This window comes from Chiloscyllium plagiosum, unplaced genomic scaffold, assembly GCF_037043375.1.
Source record: "Chiloscyllium plagiosum isolate Xiang-an unplaced genomic scaffold, Cpla_swu_hap1 HiC_scaffold_30, whole genome shotgun sequence".
Lineage (NCBI taxonomy): Eukaryota > Metazoa > Chordata > Chondrichthyes > Orectolobiformes > Hemiscylliidae > Chiloscyllium > Chiloscyllium plagiosum.
The window spans coordinates 24,395,438-24,412,547 of record NW_028270168.1 but is presented as its reverse complement, the minus strand read 5'-3'; the positions used below and the strand labels follow the sequence as shown (position 1 = coordinate 24,412,547).

The 17,110-nt window shown below is 43.9% G+C and overlaps 1 protein-coding gene across 8 annotated transcripts in view; it reads right to left on the bottom strand.

Moving 5' to 3' along the window:
* LOC122563627 (fatty acid-binding protein, brain-like) overlaps nucleotides 1–17,110 on the bottom strand; it is a 173,172-nt gene that overhangs the window by 80,829 nt on the left and 75,233 nt on the right. The gene's annotated exons all lie outside the window — the stretch shown is intronic.

Here is a 17,110-nt window from a genome sequence, read left to right as displayed (position 1 = left end):
GTCATCAATGTACCTGGTGTACAATGTCGGTTGGAGATCCTGCATAGAGAAGAAATCTTGTTTGAACCTGTGCATAAAAATGTTGGCATATTGGGGTGCAAATTTGATCCCCATGGCTGTTCTGTGTGTCTGGATGAAGAATTGGTTGTCAAAGGTGAAGACGTTATGATCGAGGATAAAGCGGATGAGTTGTAGGATGGTGTTTAGAGACTGGCAGTTGTTGGTGTTGAGTACTGAGGCTGTTGCGCGATGCCATCATTGGGGGATGCTGGTGTAGAGTGCGGAAACATCCATTGTGACGAGGAATGTTCCTGGTTCGACTGGTCCATGGGTGCTGAGTTTCTGTAAGAAATCCGTAGTGTCGCGACAGAAGCTGGGGATCCCCTGTACAATAGGGGATGCCTTCCACATAGCCAGAGAGATTCTCACATAGGGTCCCATTTCCCGACACGATGGGACGTCCCGGTGTGTTGGCTTTGTGTACCTTTGGAAGGCAGTAGAGGTCGCCTTCACGAGAAGTACGTGGGATGAGGGCGCGTGGGGAGCTCTGAAGGACTGGATCCAAAGTTCTGATCAGTGTGTTTAATTCTCGGATATGTTCTTTGGTCGGATCAGCTGGTTGTTGCCTGTAGTGTTCCTGGTTGTTCAGTTGTCGGTACACTTCCTTGCAGTAATCTGTTCTATTCTGAATGACAACGACTCCTCCTTTATCTGCAGGTTTGATGACAATGTTGTGATTGGTTTTGAGAGCCTGGATGGCATTGCGTTGGGAACGGGTGATGTTTTGCTCTACCTTATGGGTATGGCTGATGAATCTGGCATTTATATATTTCCTGACCGTTTGAGCATACATGTCAAGCCCAGGGCAGCGGCCATCCGGTGGGGTCCATGTTGACGACACCTTTGGTTGCTCCTCTACAGATCCCTGTGATGACTGTTCTAGTTCATCAGTGGGATCACTGCCAGCACCTTGAAAGAATTCCTGGAGTTTCATTCATCTGATGAACTCCTCTGTGTCTGCTGCCAGAACCAACTGGTCCATTTTGGTGGTGGGGCAGAAGTTGAGACCCCTACTCAGGATTTCAATCTCTTCCGGTCGAAGAGTGTGGTCCGATAAGTTGACAATAGACTTCCCCGCAGTGATAATGTTGTCTACTGTGGTTCCAGGGCGGGCTTTGCTATTACTGGTGAGAATGCCAAGCTTCTCCAGTTTTTTGTTCTTGGCGTGCATGTACGTGGTGTAGTTTTGTTGCCTTGTCTGTTTGGCGATGTCACGTAATTGTACTGATGTATCCTGTGTGCAGGCTGAGAGTGTGGATTCCATCTGAATTTCAAGGTTGTGGCGCCTGCTGTAGAGTTGGTGCACGAGATGATTGAGAAGTTTACGAGAGGTGCGGTGGCAAAGTCTCTCTGTGTAGTCTGTGTTGTAGGTCGACCTAAGTGGGTTCGTGATCCGTAATCCTTTCGGGATCTTTCCTGCTTGCCTGCATTCCTGTAGAAACTTGATGTCTGTGTCGATATGTGCGATCTTCTTGGACTACTCCATACAACCCTGTCACAGTGGACGCTGCAAAACGTGTCAGATTGTGGACATAGATACCACTATTACGCGTGGAAACACCTCCCACCGTGTACATGGCAGGTACTCATGTGACTCAGCCAACATTGTCTATCTTATATGTTGCAGGCAAGGATGCCCGAAGGCATGGTACATTGGGGAAACTGAGCAAAGGCTACGACAACGGATGAATGGGCACCGCACAACAATCAACAGACAGGAGGGTTCCCTCCCAGTTGGGGAACACTTCAGTGGTCCAGGACATTCAGCCTCGGACCTTCGGGTGACCATCCTCCAAGGTGGACTTCGGGACAGGCAGCAGAGGAAAGTGGCTGAGCAGAGGCTGATAGCTAAGTTTGGAACCAATAGGGAGGGCCTCAACCGGGACCTTGGGTTCATGTCACATTACAGGTGATCACCATTTCACTACACACACACACACGGACACAGATACACACAGACGCGCACACAGACACCCACACACACCCTTGTAGACACATAGACTCCCACACATGCACCCCCTCACAGACTTAAGACACTCTGCACTCACTATACACACACACACACACACACACACACACACACACACACACACCCCACCCCAGACAGACACACACAGACAGACAAAGACCCACATGCACAGATATATATTGTGTGTGGTGAACTTTTTTGGTACTTTCAGAGTTACATTGCACTTTGCTCAAAAACCACATAGATTCGTGTCGAACTCTGAGCTCAAAAACTGCATGAATTTATGTAAAACTCTGTTATTTCACTTTTTAGATTGGAATCAATCTAAACATCAGGTCATAGACAGAGGACACAGGGGGCTAACACCTTCAACATATTGTCTAGCTATCACCATTGTTAACAGCTAACCCGAGAATGCAACTTTTTAAAAAAAAGGGGTTTGTGATTTACACATGAAAGAAGTGAAACTATCACTGTATTCTAACAGATGAAAGGCTTAACAGACAATCAATTCTTCAATGTATAATTTCAGTTACATCACACTGCAAGTTTTTGCTATAAATTCTGTGTTACGATCGAGCCCTCCACAATCACCTGATGAAGGAGCGTCGCTCCGAAAGCTAGTGTGCTTCCAATTAAACCTGTTGGGACTATAACCTGGTGTTGTGTGATTTTTAACTTTGTACACCCCAGTCCAACACCGGCATCTCCGAATCATAACCTCTATTAGCACTTCCTCCTGCTGTTTCAGCCCTGTCCAGTCCTCAAGTTTCACTTCATTCTCCGGGCTCGTTGAATATTGTAACTTGAAACCTTTTCTCTTTCTTTCACATACAGAGGAACCTCGATTATCCAGCATGCGATTATCCAATTATCAGATTATCTGGCAAGATCACAAGGTCCTGAAACTTGGCTAAACTATGTTGTCCGGCATTCTGTTAACTGAACGAAATACTCCCTGCCCATGTCCTTCAGATAATCGAGGTTCCTCTGGGAACACAAGTTGCAACAACCCAGATACCCACCTGTCTCAGAAACTTGCCTATCCTCCCCTTCCTCTCCATCCCTTCTCCTTACTGCACCTCTTGTTGGATGCTTATTATCCCTCTGACCTTCTGCTCTCTGATATTGAACATTGTGTACTCAGCAAAGGTCTTATCTTTATCCCTCTGCACCCCACCTCAACGAAATTTGGGCACAACAGTTCTGAAGAAAGGTCACAACCAAAATGTTGACACTGCTTTCTCTCCACAGATGTTGGCCAGACCTGTTGAGTACTCCAGATCACATATCATTTAAACCAATTAGCAATGAGCCTCACCTCAGCTAGATCTATCAACATGTAATGACATTAATTGATCATCCTGTGGGTTGTGATATGGAAAGGGTTGTGTGCACAGAATGGAGAAGGACTTTGAGTGCGAGCAGAAGCTAAGGTAAGACAGTTTGTTTTAAAATTACTTACTGGTAGCGGGCAGCGGTGTTTTTTTTTTCTCTTCACAGAAAGAGCGGGAGCAGCAGGGGGAAGTGACGAAGACCAGAGGGGCAGCCGGGTAGGTTTTTTTTCCCCTTTAAAAGCGTGCAGGAGAAGAACCCGAGGCACTACAGAGGTAGTGTCTCCCACCCGCCCTCCTCCTCTAACCTAAATAATAAGACCCGTTGTGGTAAGTAGGTAAGTGCTGCATTTTGCTTGTTGTATTCTTTAGACCCAGTTTTTTTTAAAAAAAGGTTACTTTCAGAGGGATGGCAGTGAAGGCAGTGCAATGTTCCTCTTGCAACATGTTTGAGGTGAGGGATGCCATGGACGTCCCTGCTGATTACACTTGCAGGAAGTGCACCCATCTCCAGCTCCTCCAAAACAGTGTTAGGGAACTGGAGCTGGAGTTGGATGAACTTAGGATCATTCGGGAGGCAGAGGGGGTCATAGATTGGAGCTTTAGGGAAGTAGTAACTCCAAAGATGGCAGATAGATGGGTGACAGTGAGGGGGACTGGGAGGAAGCAGCCAGTGCAGGGACCCCCTGCGGCCGTTCCCCTCAAGAACAAGTATACCATTTTGGATACTTGTGGGGGGGACGACTTACCAGGGGTAAGTAACGGTGCTCAGGCCTCTGGCACGGAGCCTGTCCCCGTTACTCAGAAGGGAAGGGTGGATAAGAGCAGAGCAATAGTAATTGGGGACTCGATAGTTCGGGGCACAGATAGGCGGTTTTGTGGGAACGAGAGAGACTCACGTTTGGTATGTTGCCTCCCAGGTGCAAGGGTACGTGATGTCTCTGATCGTGTTTTCCGGGTCCTTAAGGGGGAGGGGGAGCAGCCCGAAGTCATGGTCCACATTGGCACCAATGACATAGGTAGGAGGAGCACTGAGGATGTTAGGCAGGCTTTCAGGGAGCTAGGTTGGAAGCTCAAAGTTAGAACGAACAGAGTTGTTGTCTCTGGTTTGTTACCCGTGCCATGTGATAGTGTCGAGGAATAGGGAGAGAGAACAGTTAAATGCGTGGCTACAGGGATGGTGCAGGAGGGAGGGATTCCGGTATTTGGATAACTGGGGTTCTTTCTGGGGAAGGTGGGACCTCTATAAACAGGATGGTCTGCACCTGAACCTGAGGGGCACCAGTATCCTTGGTGGGAGGTTTGCTAGTGCTCTTGGGGGGGGGGGGGGGGGGGTTAAACTAACTCTGCAGGGGCATTGGAACCCAGACTGTAGCTTTAGGGTGCAGGACCTGGAGTGTAGGGAGGTTAGGAACATGGCATCAATCTCAAAGGAGGGTGCCTGTAAACAGGAAAGTGGCTTGAAGTGTGTATACTTCAATGCAAGTATACGAATTAAGGTAGGTGAACTTGCAGCGTGGATTGGTACCTGGGACTTCGATGTTGTGGCTATTACGGAGACATGGGTAGAACAGGGACAGGATTGGCTGTTGCAGGTCCCAGGGTTTAAATGTTTTAGTAGGGTCAGAGGTGGGGGTAAAAGAGGGGGAGGTGTAGCATTGCTTGTCAAAGATAGTATTACAGTGGTGGAAAGGACGATGGATGAAGACTCGCCATCTGAGGTAGTTTGGGCTGAGGTTAGGAATAGGAAAGGTGAGGTCACCCTGTTAGGAGTTTTACAGGCCTCCTAATAGCCCTAGAAACGTAGAAGAAAGGATTGCGAGGATGATTCAAGAGAAGAGTGAAAGTAATAGGGTGGTTGTTATGGGGGACTTTAACTTTCCTGATATTGATTGGGAAAGCTATAGCTCAAGTTCTTTAGATGGGTCAGTGTTTGTCCAATGTGTACAGGAGGGTTTCCTGACACAATATGTAGATAGGCCAACAAGAGGTGAGGCCATACTGGATTTGGTTCTGGGTAATGAACCAGGCCAGGTGTTAGAATTAGAGGTAGGTGAGCACTTTGGGGACAGTGACCACAATTCGGTGACTTTTACTCTAGTGATGGAGAGGGATAAGTGTGCACTACAGGGCAAGAGTTATAGCTGGGGGCAGGGAAATTATGATGCGGTGAGGCATGACTTAGGATGTGTGGCTTGGAAAAGTAAGCTTCAAGGCAAGGGCATAATTGATATGTGGAGCTTGTTCAAGGAGCAACTATTGAGTGTCCTTGATAAGTATGTACCCGTCAGGCAGGGAGGAAAAGGTCGTGTGAGGGAGCCGTGGTTTAATAAGAAATTGGAATCCCTTGTTAAATGGAAGAGGGCGGCCTATGTAAAGATGAGGCGTGAAGGTTCAATTGGGGTGATTGAGAGTTATAAGGTAGCCAGGAAGGACCTGAAGAGAGAGTTAAGAGCAGCAAGGAGGGGACATGAAAGGTCCTTAGTTGGTAAGATTACAGAAAACCCAAAGGCTTTCTATAGGTATGTCAGGAATAAAAGAATGACTGGGGTAGGAATAGGTCCAGTCAAGGATAGTAGTGGGAAGATGCGTGTGGAGGCTGAAGAGATTGGGGAGACACTGAATGAATACTTTTCGTCAGTATTCAATCAGGAACAGGACATTGTTGTCAATGTGAATACTGAGTCACAATTAAGTAGAATGGATGGCTTTGAGGTATGTAGAGAAGAGGTGTTGGAAATTCTGGAAAGGGTGAAAATAGATAAGTCCCCTGGGCCTGATGGCATTTATCCTAGGATTCTCTGGGAAGCAAGGGAGGAGATTGCAGAGCCATTGGCCTTGATTTTTATGTCCTCGTTGTCTACAGGAGTAATGCCAGAAGATTGGAGGCTAGTAAATGTGGTTCCCTTGTTCAAGAAGGGGAGTGGGGATAACCCTAGTAACTATAGGCCGGTGAGTCTCACTTCTATTGTGGGCAAAGTCTTAGAGAGAATTGTAAGGGATAGGATTTATGAACATCTGGATAGGAATAATGTGATCAAGGATAGTCAGCATGGTTTTGTGAAGGGCAGGTCGTGCCTCACAAACCTTATTGAATTCTTTGAGAAGGTGACTAAGGAGGTGGACGAGGGTAAAGCGGTAGATGTGGTGTATATGGATTTTAGTAAGGCGTTTGATAAGGTTCCCCATGGTAGACTACTGCAAAAAATACGGAGGTATGGCATTGAGGGTGAGTTGGAGGTTTGGATTAGGAGTTGGCTGGCTGGAAGAAGACAGAGGGTAGTAGTTGATGGCAAAGGTTCATCTTGGAGTGCCGTCATGAGCGGTGTTCCGCAAGGATCTGTTTTGGGACCATTGCTGTTTGTCATTTTTATAAATGACCTGGAGGAGGGGTTAGAAGGTTGGGTGAGCAAGTTTGCAGATGATACGAAAGTCGGAGGAGTTGTAGACAGTAAGGAAGGATGTGGCAGGTTACAGCGGGATATAGATAAGCTGCAGAACTGGGCAGAAAGGTGGCAAATGGAGTTCAATGTAGCTAAGTGTGAGGTGATTCACTTTGGTAGGAGTAACAAAAAGATGGGGTACTGGGCTAATGGTCGGATACTTGGTAGTGTGGATGAGCAGAGGGATCTTGGTGTCCATGTACACAGATCTTTGAAAGTTGCCACCCAGGTAAATAGTGCGGTGAAGAAGGCATATGGCGTACTGGCTTTTATTGGTAGAGGAATTGAGTTCCGGAGTACTGAGGTCATGTTGCAGTTGTATAAGACTCTGGTGCGGCCGCATCTGGAGTATTGTGTGCAGTTTTGGTCGCCATACTATAGGAAGGATGTGGAGGCACTGGAACGGGTGCAGAGGAGGTTTACCAGGATGTTGCCTGGTATGGTAGAAAGATCGTATGAGGAAAGGTTGAGGCACTTGGGGTTGTTTTCATTGGAGAAAAGAAGGTTTAGGGGTGACTTGATAGAGGTGTACAAGATGATTAGGGGTTTAGATAGGGTCGACAGTGAGAATCTTTTTCCACGTATGGAATCAGCTATTACAAGGGGGCATAGCTTTAAATTAAGGGGGGGTAGGTATAGGACAGATGTTAGGGGTAGGTTCTTTACTCAGCAAGTCGTGAGTTCATGGAATGCCCTGCCAGTAGCAGTGGTGGACTCTCCCTCATTATGGGCATTTAAGCGGGCATTGGATAGGCATATGGAGGATAGTGGGCTAGTGTAGGTTAGGTGGGCTTGGATCGGCGCAACATCGAGGGCCGAAGGGCCTGTACTGCGCTGTATTCTTCTATGTTCTATGAAACAGCAGCCCAGCCACTGAGGGTCGCTAATCCATTCTCTAACAGCAGAGTTCACTGTCGAGTTAAGTATAATATGTTTTGATAACTTACCACACAGATGAATCTTATACCCAGAATGGTCTCCTATTTAACAGCACTTCACCACCATCCCAGCCTAATCTGATGATCAAGTTGAATTGAATTTCAGAATCCGATAAGATGATGATCAGGTTGAAAGAAACCAAATACAAATTTGGCTAAAATGTGTGTGGCCATCTGAGATCATGTGCTCTTCATGTGATAGAATGCCAATAAATGTTCAAGATATCTCCGATCTGACACAAGTAATAATGATTACCAAGGGTTAATAAATCAGTGATTCCAAGTATTTTGGTGTACCCGAAGATGACTGAATGCAGAAGGACAACTTTAGTCAAAATAAGAGACATGTACCAGGTCAGCCAGAAATGCAGGCTGGTTTCATTCAGTGGATTGAATGAAAACCACCTCTTTTTATCAGAGTAACATTTTGTGTCCTACTTATGATAAACATCAAATTCTGAATCTTCTGAAGACAGACTTGCACCTAGTAAATGTTTAGTTTGGTTCTCTCAATTATTTTTAAAAACCAAGTTAATAAAGTGAACACCGAGATCTTGCATAACTGATATGAGCAAGGGACCGAAGGATAGGAGTAGTCTATACTAGTCAAAAATATACATAAAGAGTAATACCATTTAAAATTCTGCAAAAGAAAAATTTGCAGAAACCAATTAGGTAGCAGTCACTCATAGATAAAGGGGAACCCATTACAGGCCACAGACTACCAACAGACAAAGGTAAGCTCTCTCCCCAAACTGCAGAATAGAATTCAAAGCCAATAGAATTCAAGGCATCATAAATCAATACCCAATCAAAGGAAATGATGAAATTTCTGCTTTTAGCATCTCAGTTTTTTTTTTATAAATGTCAGCACAGTTTAAGATTCCCATAAATGTACTAAAAGATCATTTGTATTATAATGTGGATATCAGATTTGAATGGCTTTGAAATTAAAGGTTCAAGTGTCAGGACTGAGATGCATTCTACGTACAATTTATAAACCAAGGCTGTTTTGGTTTGCACATTTCAGATTGGCACTCAATTTTACCATAAGGCTAACTAATTGGCATTGCAGTACCAGGCGTCAAAATGATATTCATCAGAAAACAACATATTGCTCAACTACGAAATGGCAGCTGTATCAAGACACTGGAGTCACAGTCTTACACAATTTACTTTGATTAGGATCAGCAGTAGATCAAATACAAGCTAACAAATAAAAGGTTATAGGAATGAGATAGCACTTGATTAGTCAGTCTCACTGTGATGTTGCAATAAGCACAGCAAGAACCAGAGTCAAATCCAAGTTAATGGACAATGCAAAGAAAAAAATCTATGATTACACCAACATTCCTCACCGTTGTGGTTCAGTTATCGGACCCTCCTGCTACCTCAGTGCAAGCAAATATGGTCTTGTGTGTGTAAGAGAGAACTTTAGTTTGTTGGGATAGAGTCAAATGCAAATGTTTGTTTGTTTACTTGATATGCTAGTGTACAGAACCAAATTACATTTATGACAATGTGTATACACAAAAATTACTTTTATGAATAAAGTATATTTTTGCAATAAAAATATCCCCATTGTGGTGGCACGTGATACTGAACATACTTCGATGTGAATTCACTTTTTTTTGCATTAGGTAGCATATGTAGAATGGTCAAATGGATTTAGTCAGAGTGTGCATGGCCTGTAACGAAACAGAGATCCCTGAAAACAAAATTGCGAGGGATAATATGAAGTGTGCTGCCATTCAAAATTGCTGAATTTCTTTAACTCTCAAAAAAGGTTCCTTTATCCTTATGTTTTCAATCAAGAAAACTGCAATATAGTAACAATGCAGCAGATTAGTCAAAATAAAATTGAAGTGCAGCTAAATAAAATTGCATTGCCATGATACTTTTGCTTCTCTAAAGTCCACTTAGTGCAGAACAGGCCCTTTGGCTCTCGATGTTGCGCCAACCTGTGGAGCCAATCTGAAGCCCATCTATCCTACACTATTCTAATTTCATCCATATATGACAATTTTAATGCCCTTAAGGTTGGCGAGTCTACTACTGTTGCAGACAGTGCGTTCCATGCCCCTACTACTTTCTGAGTAAAGAACTCTGACATCTGCCCTCTATCTATCACCACTCAATTAAAAGTTATGTCCCCTCGTGCTAGCCATCACCATCCAAGGACAAAGGCGCTCACTGTCCATCCTATCTAACCCTCTAATTATCTTATGTCTCAATTAAGTCACCTCTCAACTTTCTCTCGAAAGAAAACAGCCTCAAGTCCCTCAGCCTTTCCTCATAAGACCTTCTCTCCATACCAGGCAACATCCTAGTAAATCTCCTCTACACCCTTTCCAAAGCTTCCACATCCTTCCTATAATGCGGTGATCAGAACTGTATGCAATACTCCAAATGTGGCCGCACCAGTGTTTTGTACAGCTGTAGCATGACCTTGTGGCTCCAAAACTCAATCTCTCTACCAATAAAAGCTAACGTACTGTATGCCTTCTTAACAACCCCATTAACCTGGCTAGCAACTTTGAGGGATCTGTGTCCATGTACATAGATCTCCCTGCTCATCTACACTACCAAGAATCTTACCATTCGCCAAATGCTCTGCATTCATGTTGCTCCTTCCAAAGTGAATCACCTCATACTTTTCCACATTAAATTCCATTTGCCACCTCTCAGCCCAGCTCTGCAGTTTATCTATGTTCCTCTGTAACCTGCAACATCTTTCAGCACTATCCACAACTCCACTGACTTTACTGTCATCCGCAAATTTACTAGCCCATCCTTCTATGCCCTTATCCAGGTCACTTATAAAAATAACAAACCCCAGTGGCCCCAAAACAGATGCTAGTGGTACATCACTAGTAACTGAACTCCAGGATGAACATTTCCCATCAATCACCACCCTCTATCTTCTTTCAGCTAGCCAATTTCTAATCCAAACTGCTAAATCACCCTTAATCCCATGCCTCCATATTTTATGCAATAGCCAACCTCTGGGAACCTTATCAAATGCCTTACTGAAATCCATATGCACCACATCAACTGCTTTACCCTCCTCCACCTGTTTGGTCACCTTCTCAAAGAACTCAGTAAGGTTTGTGAGGCACGACCTACCCTTCACAAAACAGTGTTGACTATCCCTAATCAACTTATTCCTCTCCAGATTATTATAAATCCTATCTCTTATAACCTTTTCCAACACTTTACCCACAACCAAAGTAAGGTTAACTGGTCTATAATTACCAGAGTTGTCTCTACTCCCCTTCTTGAACAAGGGGACAACATTTGCTATCCTCCAGTCTTCTGGCACCCGACTTCCCAGAGAATCCTAGGATAAATCCGGCCCAGGGGACTTACCGATTTTCACATCTTCCAGAATTGCTATATACCTCCTCCTAGTGTACCTCATTCCCGTCCATTCTAGTAGCCGATATCTCAGTATTCTCCTTGATCACATTGTCTTTTTCCAGCGTGCATACTGATGAAAAATATTCATTTAACGCTTCCCCTATCCTCTGACTCCATGCACAACTTCCCACTACTATCCTTGATTGGCCCTAATCTTTCTCTAATCATTCTTTTATTCCTGATAAACCTATAGAAAGCTTTAGGGTTTTCCTTGATCCTACCCGCCAAAGTCTTCTCATGTGCCTCCCGGCTTTTCTTAGCTCTCTCTTTAGGTCTTTTCTGGCTAACTTGTAACTCTCAAGCGCCCTAACTGAGCCTTCACGTCTCATTCTAACATAAGCTTTCTTCCTCCTCATATGGAGAAGTTGTAAATCTTTAAGCTACTTGCTGCAAATCAAGTAAACGAAATTAATTTGAAACGTGCATTTCTCCAAACTACATTTAATCAGCTTGCAAGGTTATTTTATGAGTAATTTAAAAGATTGATGATACTAAATTATTTTTACAGCCAGCCTGCATCATTAATTGCCATCCACAGACAAATTACAGATTTAGTATAGTTAACTGTTTACTTACCGATTACGAAATAACTACTACCATAAAAGGTGGTGCAAGATTAAAGGGTGCTAGGCTCCAAATTGTGGGAACAAAGTTCAAATCTTCCTGTTGGCTAGAATTCACGCAAGAACCTTGTCTAAACAGTGACTTTTAGCAAGTCTCAGCTGGATTGTTTGAGGAGGAATGGAAAATTAACAAAGCCTTAATTAAATGTTCATGACTCAAACAGAGTTTCTGGTGGAATCCATGGAGATGCCTGTAGGCTGAGTTCATAACTCAAAATATGTTTTTCTACAAATGAAATCTCTCAACATTCTATACAATTCAGTTGCTGCACTTCAACTAAAATTATATTATGAGGAATACAAAGATCCAGATTTTTGACAGGACGGAGATCTTCTCCACTATAGCAAAAATGACCGAACGCATTGGAAATCATAAGCCCCACCCTGAACCCAGCATTTCCCATATTTTAGGGCCAGGAGGTTCACTTAATTAATTAGCTGCCTCCACTCAATTCCAAATTGGAATCCTTGGTGCCTCAAACCTAGGAGACTGGACTAGGTCTGATCGGAGTGCATTTCTTTTGGATAGCCAGGATATCTCTTTAGACAGCTGGGATATCCCTGTGGATATGGTCTCAGGATACCTCATGGTGAAGATAGTTAATAGATGAAGGTGGTTAGGGTTCAGGGCAGGAGCCCTCTGAGATTGTTAACTGTGGAGAAGATGGTGTGTAAAAGGTGTATATGCCCCTTGGTACTGTCTAACTTTTAGCCAAGACCTGGCAAGAAGCATGAAGACTTGTCAAATCTCAAAGCAGTTAAGACAGATCAAAATCTGTACTTATGGATGGAGAGAATTCTCAATCGAGAATAATCTGCAAAATAAAAAACTTTTCTTCCCCCCTCCTGTGTTGGGTATTAGATTAATTTGCATGGTAGATAAGGGGGAGATAATGGGTGGAAGTAGGCACTAAGTTGGGATTGGGTGTATGGCCAAATTTGTAGAAGTGGGCAAGGCCAAGGGGAGGTAACGGGTACATGGGGAATGGGTAGAAGGCATTAGGTAGCACAGGTAAGGCACAAGGGATAATGGCAATATTCACTATTTGATTATTTTGGTTTGCTTTTTAGCCACTGCACTGAAGTGCACCTAGGGGGATTTTCTGTCCAGCTTATCTCAGGAACAGGCAGTTTCCTTAGCTATTCTCAGATTGCCTGGCCAGATTCCCAGTCCAGCCTGATGTATAACATTTCTTCTTCCCCCCCCCCTTAAAAGGGGAGGTTTAGGCAGCCACTTTTAAAAAGAGGTGTTCACCAGAATTGGGAATTTCTCTGCCCCTATATGCTTGAACTGGGAATGAAAATTGGGGTCAGAGGCTGAGATGATGCTGAGCAAAAAGCTTGCATCAGTGCCTTTCTTATCAGCATACAACCAATACTTCTGGTTTGCTGGATTTATATCCCACATGTCACAGTAAGAAAAGGATAGAAATATGTTAGGCTTTGTGACAAACCTGTACAACTCTTAATGAGTTACATCATATTACATGTCCTGTGGATGTGAAAAAATATACACATCAGTTGGGAAGGTGCGTAGCTCCAATATGAATCAACTTCCATATCCGCCACAGATTCACCTGTACCTCCACACATATCATCTATTGCATCCTTTGCACCCGATGTGGCCTCCTCTATATTGGGGAGACGGGCCGCCTACTTGCGGAGCGTTTCAGGGAACACCTCTGGGACACCCGGACCAACCAACCCAACCACCCTGTAGCTCAACATTTCAATTCCCCCTCCCACTCCACCAAGGATATGCAGGTCTTTGGACTCCTCCATCGTCAGACCACAGCGAAACGACGGTTGGAGGAAGAACGCCTCATCTTCCGGCTAGGAACCCTCCAACCACAAGGGATGAACTTGGATTTCACCAGTTTCCTCATTTCCCCTCCCCCCAGCCTGTCTCAGTCAAATCCATCAAATTCAGCACCGCCTTCCTAACCTGCAATCTTCTTCCCGACCTCTCCGCCCCCACCCCAGTCACCTTGACCTCTTCCCACCTATCACATTTCCAACGCCCCTCCCCCAAGTCCCTCCTCCCTATCTTTTATCTTAGCCTGCTGGACCAACTTTCCTCATTCCTGAAGAAGGGCTAATGCCCGAAACGTCGATTCTCCTGTTCCCTAGATGCTGCCTGACCTGCTGCGCTTTTCCAGCAACACATTTCCATATCTAATTAACACTCTCATCAAATAACATGGGGAAAAGCGCCAATTAGGCCTTTCAGCCTGTTGCTCACTTAAAAATAGCTAATATAATTTTAAAATGTTTATCTAATTTTGCAATTTATTTATTCCCATAGGCCAATATATTTTTTGATCAAATCATGAGTTGATAATGTCTAGAATAATTAGTCGACTCAGATGTACAGCACAGAAACAGACCCCTGTCCATGCCAACCAGATGGGAATAATCTAGTCCCATTTTTCAGCACATAGCCCACATCTAAAAATTCATATTTGTATACCCATCAGATGCCTTCTAAATGTTATGATTTGGAGGTGCCGGTGTTTGAATGAGATGGACAGAGTTAAAAATAAACCTGTTAAACTGTAACCTGATGGTGTGATTTTTAACTTCTAAAAGCTGCAATTGTACCAACCTCCACCATTCCTCTGGCAGCTCATTCCATACACCCACCACTCTCTGCAAGAAAAAGTTGCCTCTTGGATCCCTTTTAAATCTTTCCCCTCTCACCCTAAACCTCCAGTTCTGGACTCCCCCATCCCAGAAAAAAGACCCTATTCCATGCCCCTCTTGATTTTATAAATCTCTGTAAAGTCACCCCTCAGCCTCTGTCCTTCCAGAAAAAACAGCCCCAGGCAATTCAGCCTCCAACCCTGGCAACATCCTTGTAAATCCTTTCTGAACCCTTTCAAGTTTCACAACATCCTATAGAAGCAAAGTAGATTTTTGCTCACAAACATGCAGTTCACTGCATCAACTTAAAACTCTATCCTCAGCTGACATTGCAAAGCTAGTCAAGCAAGGGCAAAAGAAAAACTAGACAATCTTCAAAAAGCTTTCAAAGAGGGATAATGCATGGTAATAGAATATTGGCCCTTGAGAAGGACTGAAGCAGTCTCTGCCCTCTTGAAGCAAGAACTGTACAAACCTTGGGCTGTTAAGCAACATTCACATCATACAGGCACCATGCAATGGATCATTTACACCTACAGAATGTAATCATTTCTGCTTGGTGTACAATGACATTATCTGTGAATCATCCAACAAAATCTGGAGACAGACCAGAAATTGAACTTGACTGGCCCCATAGATAACATGGCTATGAGTTCTCCGAAAGTAACAAACTATTTGATGCCCAAATCTGTTCACTACCTACAAGAGATGAATCAGAGGTATGATGAAATCCACTCAGTTTGCCTGGATGAATACACCTCCAACATCACCCAAGAATTTTGACACCATCCATCCAGGACAAAGCAACCTGCTTCCACAACATCCTATTTACCACCAGCATATAGTGGCAGAAAACATGTGCCATCCAGAAGATGCACTATAATAACTCTCACTTCTTCTTTCAAACCCACAACATCTACCATCCAGATAAGCAAAGGTAGGAAAACACAGGAACAACAGGCACTATCCCAAACCACGCACTATCCTGATTTCATACTATAATAATCAAATCTTTCTTCACTATCATTGCTTGAATTCTGAAATTTCCTCCCTACCTGCACTGTGGGTGTGCCTATATCATATGTACTTCAATAGTTCAAGACAGCAGCTTGCTATTTTCTTCTCAAGGACAGTCAGGGTGGGAAAGAAACATTGTCAGTGAAAGTCACATTCAATGAACTAGAACAACTTACCCCAATACAGTCACTGCTCCCTTTTACCAGCTGCTGTAGTGATCATGTACAATGCAGTCATGCCAATATTGTGGGTTCAATTCTCACACCAGCTCAAGTTATCCTGAAAGACTCACTTCTCAACCTCTGCCCTCTAATTGAGAGCAGCAGCAGTGTGGTCCTCTGGGACAAAGTCAACTTTACCTCTTTTCATTCCTGGATACACTTTAGATTAGATTATTTACAGTGTGGAAACAGGCCCTTCGGCCCAACAAGTCCACACCGACCCGCCGAAGCGCAACCCACCCATTACTCTGCATTTACCCCTAACCTAACACTACAGGCAATTTAGCATGGCCAATTCACCTGACCTGCACATCTTTGGACTGTGGGAGGAAACCGGAGCACCCGGAGGAAACCCACGCAGACACGGGGAGAACGTGCAAACTCCACACAGTCAGTCGCCTGAGGCGGGAATTGAACCCGGTACTCTGGCGCTGTGAGGCAGCAGTGCTAGCCACTGTGCCACCGTGCCACCCACAAATGATGAAAATTCATTACTTTATTATTTATCTCAAGAATTTGGGTAATCATATTCCTAATTTCAATAAGCTGGGAACCCACTTTGGTCTACCAGTTTTTTTTTTCCATTTGGTGGGATGTGGGCATCGCTGGCTGTGCCAGCATTTTTTACTTGTCCAGGAGTTAGAAAGTATGAAATAATTGTACACACTAAAAGGTATACGCCATCATGGTAATTGATGCTAGATCAATTTGTTTTTTAACAAAAGATTGGTGTTTTTTAGGATATCCAATTTGCTAAAACATTCTGCTAGCTGGACACTGATACTCAGTACAGTATAGTACTCCATGATTTGACAATTTTTTGACCCTTCGAAACCATTAGTTTATATAAAGCACCACCTAAATAGGAATATCATGCAAAGTAAAGATACAAGTGTATTGTGGGATCCTAAAGTGTTGCGAATTACTCCTGGTCCTAACCCTCAGCAGCAAAGAGCAACTCTGAGATATAAGTTGCAAAACTGATTGACAGAATGATCAACCACAAAATAGACAGAGTTGTACGCGAGTTGGAGATCAATATTCACCGATCAGCTGAAGACACTGCAACCAAATAGAGGATCAGTTAGGATTAGGACCGGTCAAGAGCCCAAAATTAGATAAGCACAGATATCAAAAGGGTCGTGTGGGTGAATGGAGTTAGGGAGGAGTGGACCATGGAGTAGTTATGGTGGTTGAGCATTTTAACATCAAAAAGTGTTACTTCATCAGGAGCCTTATTCCCATTTTCAAATCTTTCTGACCTTGCACCTCTCCATTTCTTGCACAGCCCTCTGAAATCAATGTTCCACTCCGCATCTAATCTCTTGTACATCTAATTTTCAATTCATTCACAAGGTGGTCTGTCTGTAGTGGTTTATGTCAAAATTGCTCAAACTTTAAACTTACTACTTTCGTCCTTGTCACAAGTGCTAGTACATCAT